This window comes from Haplochromis burtoni, unplaced genomic scaffold (assembly GCF_018398535.1).
Source record: "Haplochromis burtoni strain Fernald_Lab_line unplaced genomic scaffold, NCSU_Asbu1 Contig_146, whole genome shotgun sequence".
NCBI classification, from domain to species: domain Eukaryota; kingdom Metazoa; phylum Chordata; class Actinopteri; order Cichliformes; family Cichlidae; genus Haplochromis; species Haplochromis burtoni.
In genome coordinates, this window is record NW_024582507.1 from 283,047 (window position 1) to 290,715 (window position 7,669).

Genomic DNA, 7,669 nt, shown 5'->3' on the forward strand with positions numbered 1-7,669 from the left:
AAGTCCCAAGTAGTCCTGATTTTGAACTGTTGTAGTCCTGTTTTAATTCTGGATCAGTTCTGGGTCTGGTTGAATTGGGGTTTAGTCCTCGTGTCTTGATACAGCCCTGACTTTGTTCTGCCTTGCTGCTTAATTAAAAAACTAGTTTAAGGTGTCCTGCACATGTGATATATATTTTTCCCTATATGAAGTCATTCTTTTTTGAACAAAACTCAAAACAGAGCCAATTAATCTTTCAGTCATTTCTACCCCCCCCCCCAAAAAAAATCCCACATGCATACTACCCTTTTGGGCTAAGCCCCGGGTGTTTCAAATGTCTGGCTCCGCCTCTGCAAGTTGGGAGAGAGAAAGAGAGGAAAAAAATCAAATAGGCAGTGGAACTTTTCAAACATTTATATTTTAATCCTATGAGAATATTTTTTCCGTGTTAATTTTTAATTTTAGTTTAATTTGAGCTAACCTTGGTAGATGGAAATTGACATAGACACTAGCTAAACTGAGCAAGTGAAGGTTTAGGTGTTTAAATATCTACTGAAAAATGCTGAAAAACACTGACATACAGTACACTATGTGATAAAATTTTAGCTGATAGCATGCAGTTATCAATGAGTTGCAGTTTGGTTACCTTGCTTATAAGGTTGTTTTTGGTTAAATTAGGCAACAAATCTTGTTTTACTCTTTTACTAACTGTCTTTTGTTGCGTAGTGATCTGGAACTCTTCCTAGGTGTCCAAACAATGACCCTTGGGTTTTCATTTCTCTTTGAAAAGGAGGGCAAAGCTTTTGATGTAGCTCTTGGAGCTGAATCTGGTAAGTGTGGTAGGTGTGTAGTTGTAATTATACTGCAGTTTAAAAATGTAACATTTTCAAATTATAGTAAGCAAGCAGAGTATTAAACCAACATCACAACACCGTTTGTGCTAAAAGTTCATAACAGAATAAGCTCATCTCTTGAAACTTACTTGACATGGTTTGTTTCTCCCAGAGGACAGTGAACTCTTTCAGAATGAAAACTTCTCATTCTGAACCTGTTAACAAAAATCCTTGCAAGCTTCAACATGGTGTTTTCTCTGCTCCATGCGCAAAAAAGGTCACAAAAAGGTCACTGCCGTTATCATCTGCATGTGCGTGACAGTGCAGTGCCATTGAAGTGGAACAGGATTAGTCTTGGAACTTTTTAACAGCAACATCCAGCAATTTGAAACACAGGAAAACTAGTGATTGGTTAAATATTCACTTTTTTCTTTTTAAACAAGGGAAATATCTGTCATGTTAGTTGCAAAACAAAAATCCAACTGATTCAAATCTAGTCTCCAACTGTTTGCCGCGGTTACTAGGCAGTGTTAACTTTTCTTTCCTTGCTTTTTTAAAGTAATAATTTCCTCTATGCAAATATACAGAGTTGTATTCATGTGTGTTATAAAGATACCAATTATAGCTGCTTTACATGTTGCTGTGGAGGACAACTGTGTGAAATGTGGGCAAGCTGATGCCTTCTTGTGCATGTGAAAGAGATTAGAGCACAGATGAACAGCTGGTCATTGGACTTTGGTGAGATTTATTTCTGCTGCTCATGAAAAAAATGCCCACATGCCCTGGCTGTGCAATGCACACACTGTGCTTCATTTGTGTTGAGCTATATTGCTCTACATTTATGAGTATCTGAGAGCAAATGCATTTAAAAGCTGTATTTTAATGTTGTGAAAGTATTTTAAACAGACAACCTCTGAAAAATAACTTGAAGTTTGAGCAAAGTCTTTGCTGAAAAGATGAAGTCTATGGTTATTTGAATTTCAAGGTTATATTTGAGGGGCATACTGTTTGTGAAGTGGGAGATCATGGGAAACAGACTCAGGTATACCTGCAAAAGATCAGAGGACCAGAGGGTTTGTTAAATAATGCAAATACCAATTGAATTCTCACATCACAGATGTCTCAGAGGAGACAAGGTTCAAGGTTCTTCCCTTTTAGAGAAGTTGGAGAAGTACATTCAATGTGTCACAGTTACATTTAAAACAAAAGTCTATATCTTATTTTAACATAGCAAAATTGCATGATCAGAACATAGAACACTGTTATTAAAATGCAATTTTCCTCGAGAAGTCTAAAATGGTTTTCATGTCCTGTCAGAACTCCTGCCTGTTTCATTCGCTGGGTGTGGGGCCAGCGATGAAAGATGAAGAACTGAGGGCAGAACAACTTAGAATTTGTGATGAAAAGGTTGACCTAACATTAAAAAGGTAGAGCATTACTAGGGTTGTACTATAGAAAGTGAGAGTAGGGCTGGAAAAAGACATGATGGCAAAGCGACATGAATTTTTATGCTGTGGATGTTGTACTTTGGCCATCCAACCCCCTCCCTTACATAAGATGCACGCTTGGCTGCGGGCGTAGAAAACAAGGCCTGTCCCCATGCATTGAGCCTTCCCCTTCACTGGCTCTTAACCATGCAGTACACAACAGCAGCAGACAGTGAGCAATATTGAATTATTCAGGCACAGAGAACATTGCAGCAGCGGAGGGAAGAAGCTCATGTTGCCTTTAGTCTGGGAAACAGAGCAAAGAGATTTTAAAAAGACAAAGTTGGTTATTTATGCAAATTCTAATCTAGTGCACTGTTTGTTGTGAAATTGTTTATTCTGCACGTGTGGACACCTGTGACACAAGGTAAATGAATGTTGAATGTTAGAAAGCACTTAGGCATAGAAGAAAGCGCATGTATGAAAGTGTGTGTTTATTGGTGAATGAGTATAAAGCATTTTGAGTCCTCAAGCAGAGTAGAAAACCTCTATGTAGGAATCAGTTCAGTCCTTTTGTCCCGTAGCAGGCTATGTCTTCAAGGGTTTTTCATGTCATGAAATACAGTATATACCAGTTTGACTGTAAGGATAAAATGTTAGCTTCCAGGCAAAACAAATGTTTAAATCTAATATTTCCCAATCTCTTCATCTTGTTCCCTAGAAAGTACGGTATGTGGAAAGTAAGTCCACTGTGGAGTTCAGCAGTCAGTGGAAATATTAGATTTAAACTGGAGTTTCTCTCAGCAAAACACGTTATCCTTGTAGGAAAAGAGCAGACATCTGTGTGATCACAGAAAATATCTTTAATTGTAGAATCTGCTGCAGGATAAAAGATTGAAAAGTGAACTTTCAAATGTTGAAAGAAAAACAGAGAATGCAGAAGTCACAAAATATTATAGTAAACACTGAAACTGGACTGATGGATTGACAAAATTATATGAATATTTTGTATTGTTTCTGCCCACATTGGTCTGAAAAAGTATCTTTTAATAATGCAAATGTTAATGCATCAATTTTAATAATGACTTTTTTATGTGATTTTAACTGTAGTAACATGTCAAATGCAGGTGTTTTAGCTTGTTTATGCACATAAAACATGACTTCACAAAAATAGCAAATCCACATAAGACAGGCAATCATTTTATTGAATCTAATTCTAACATTTTATAACAACGTCAGATACTGGATAAGTAAATATTGGATTTTTTTTTGCTTGACCCACATACAGTTTTCATAGAGCTGTTAACTCTTTTTTCCCCACTTTATTCATTTTTCTATTCTTACCAGCCTCTAAATAATGTAGAGCCATGCTACGTCCGTTTGCAGCTTCGGTGTCGTCGCTTATTTTTGTGATTTGCACTTCATGTCAAACAAACAAATGATGGATGCGTAACATGAAGGGGGATTTTTATGTGCACAGAAAGGTTAGATCCTGGTTTATTATTTATTTTATTTTTTCAAAACAACAGCTAAACATTTTACCTTTCTTGGAAAAGTTAATACATCTGAGTAATCATTAAAATATAACTATTGGCAAAATCTGATGCAGGATAAAAAAAAATGTATTTTGCACATTACCATAAAAACTGTGTAAGGACCATCAGTGTGTATGTGAGCAAACCATGGAGCTACATACAGCCTGCAAACGTTACTCAATACAACATGTCAAAGCTGAGCAAATTCAGTAAATAGTGACCCTATTGTAGAAATAATATTTGCTAATAAGGTTGTCATAAAAGAAAACATACAGTTTCTGCTGCAGTCAAAGGAAAAAAACAAACTCCACACTTTTTAAGATCTTTTAAGGCTGTTTATCTGCCAGTGCGTCATTGTGTAATTATAATCTACTTTTATTGTTAACTTCAGCAAGATTCTGAATACAGGCCATGAGGTTTCCAAAGATAAGTTAACTTACATCACTGGCATGCTCACAGACACATTTCCTGCCTCCAGACTAACACGTAACCACATATCCCAGTCTAATGCACTTTATTACCAACCACGAGATTCTCATCCCCCTCAGATCTCATGCTTGACTTAAAAATATTTCACCAAACAAGATAATATGACTTTCTTCCACCTCTACTCACAGATCAAAATAGGCAGCAGACAATCCAACTCAGCTGCTGGCACAGACCACAAATTATGATGTATTTTTCAAGAACAGTGAGCAGTTTAGACCTGATATTCTTTCATAGAAGAATTCCAGTGTTTCACTTTGTCGGCTATTTTTATGGTGGCTAAGCTAATCGGGTATTAACTTGAGGTTGTTCTCCTTTGAAAAGGAAAGCAAGCTCTGGAGTTCTGGAAGGAGGAAGTTAGTGAAGCTGTTTAGGCAAAATCAGATTTACTGTTTGATCAGCTGTGTGACTGCCTGTCTCAAAGGAGTGTGACACAATCTTTGAAAGAGAGGAGGCCATGTTCACCTCATGGCATACAATGAAGAATCAGTTGGTATGGATGTGTCTTTTTTATGTTAAATAACATTAGCTGTCTAGCTTGCTCTGTTTATGATGCATCTGTTAATCCTCCAAAGAATTTAAGCATCAGCTTTGTTTTAGGTATCGTAATCAAAGTTATGATTAAACAACAGTTTGTCTGATTTAAATAATATGGTAAGCTTCAGAGAAACCATAACATTTCATACTATGTTTTAATTTCCTGTGATTAATTATGTTGTGTGAAATATAAGTTAACAATATTTTTTACTTTTATGGCACTGATAATCTACGTAATGAGAACTGATAGCATTTTTTAAAGTAAAAGTCTTCCCAGGAGTTAACATCCAAGCAAATTCACTCCAAAGTCAGACTGTGCAGAGAAACTGCAAAAACTCAAGAGCAATAGACACCACAGGTGTTAGTTAGAGTGTTACATTTAAAGGTTCACTGCAGTACAGTTAGAAAAAGACTGAACAAGCATGTCTTGTTTGGAAGAGGTGCCAGGAGAAAGCCTCTTCTCAATAAAAAGAACATGGCAGCACAGCTTGGATTTGCAAAGTTGCATCTGAATAAACTGCAAAACATCTGGAACAATGTCCCTGGGACAGACAGGACCAAAGTGGAGATATCTGGAAAAACTACACACTGTCATGATTTCTTCTCCCTTCTCCCTGCGTCTCTTTCTCTCTCACTCATTTTTTCTCCATAGCTTCTCTCTCTAGCCCCCTTTCTTTCGCTGCTTCTCTTTTTTTTACACTGAGGTTGTGGGCTGGCTCTCCTCGATGGACAGCCTACAGGGAGAAGATCCTTTCTTCCTGGGCTCTCACCTTCACACCTGTTCTGTAGTCGTTCATCATGGTATTTAGGACCGGCTTATGCAGGTACTCCCCACCGGATCGTTAGCACCTTTGTGGATGGTAATTGTGTTTCACTGTGTCTTCATCTAGCCCTTGTGTTATGGACTTTTCAACCCTGTTTTCTTGTCTGTTCCATAGTAACCTGTCTGAAGTCCAAATTACTGCAGAGGTTCCATGAATTCCATGAAAACCCACTCATCAAAATAAAAACATAATAAACAATAAAATATAATACAATTGGAGCACCAGATAGAAATTTGAAAAAAAAGAAAAGAGAGAAAGTACAGAGATGAGCCACAATTTATGGACTGATTATGTGAAAATTAATTTAAATCCACTCATCTGAACTTTCCAGTTTGCCTCCTTACCTGTAAGGAAAAATACTTACCTGTAACTCATCTGCATGCCTACCCTTGAATCCCTCTTCATCTTCATGGATTCCCATCAGCCTGCCAGCTGCTCTTCTGAGTCACCTACTTTCCAACTTAGTCTTTATAGAACTGTAGTCTTTTAAGCCAATATATTCTATAAAATCATAAAAACCAAAAGTTGTTTCTGCATATAAAGAAATGTAATGTGAGCATTCTATAGTGAGTGTTGGTAGGCTGGGTTTATTACATTTGGGCAGAGCTAGGCCCTTGTCTTTGCTCCCAGCCGCTTTGCAAAGCTGAGCTGGCAGCTAGCTCCTAAGCCACCCCTCCCTTCTTTTTATTTTGCTCCCAAGAAGCCAGACTTTCTTCTAATACAATGAAGTGGCCTTGAGCAATAGTTCTCCTGTTTCTCCAGTTTTCTGAAGTTCTTTCAAAGTTTTTATTTGGATATTGGCTGCTTTTTCACTCATTTTCAGTCCAGTCTTTGTGTCTATAAAGTTTCATAAATGAGAGTAGCTACAATAATGGGTACAAAGCATTTGTTCCAACAAAGTGATTCCCTAATAGATAATTAGCTTAGGTTAGCTTAACTTATATCATATATCAGGATGCCGTGCCTAACTTCCATGTATTTTACAGAAAAAGAGACGCTACTTTTATGTAGACTCGCTACTTACAATGTAATTGTTTCTTCTTTTCTCTAAAATATATTAACTTATGCAGTACTAAAAATTATTTACAGAATAAATTTACTTACAGTATAAGTATTTATTTGCTTCCTGTAAAAACCAATGTAATTATATTTAATTAAAGGGAATTATGCCCTCAGTCACGGGCTGTATTAAAGGGAGTTACCAAATAAACTCTTGAACATAGTTGAAGGCATGTCAAAATGAACATATTAGTTTAGCCCAACTGATTGTTAAAAATGGAGCAAAGACTTAAGGCAGTCTGAGAGTGCTTTACTCTGGTCTGATGTCACAGTTTTATCTATCCAGCACTGTGTTTCTGGATGAGTAATGACAGTCACAGTAGCAGCAGAGGAAAAAAACAAAAAACAGGCACACAAGACAGATAACAACAATCAGACTGATACAATAAGAGATTTCCATTGTTCTCCTTCAGAGATGAGTCAGCCCATTATTGTTAACGCCACACAGAGGATGTTTGGTGAGTGCAAGGATATGTGTGCTTGTTGTCCAGGAAGTCACAAAGCTAAGCAATTAGAGGAGGATGTCTTTTTTAAATGAGGATATCCTGTACACACAATCCTGCTGTGATTGCAGTAACCACAACATCTTTCAGCTTGCTATTCTGTAAAAATGTAATGGATTTGACAGATACTGCATTTAATGCTTGTTATTATATTAAGAATTAAAAATGGCACTTATTTAAAAAGAGTGAAAGAGCATAAGAATTGGGGAACTTGTCTTTGTGTGGTCTGTATACTTTTACCTTTACATTTTTTGTATCCATGTTGCCATTTGTGAGTTTGTTTTCTACTTGATTACATGTTACTACTACTGATTGATGTAGAATGTAAGCCATACTATACAACCTATTAGTCAATCAGTGTATTTCCGGTGTGGTGGTTTAATAAAATATGTTTATCTGTTATGCCTCTATTTTACATCAAGCATATGATGTCTAAATGAAAACCTTTTGTATGGTGTTGAATGAGGATTTATTTGTTGAACCAGT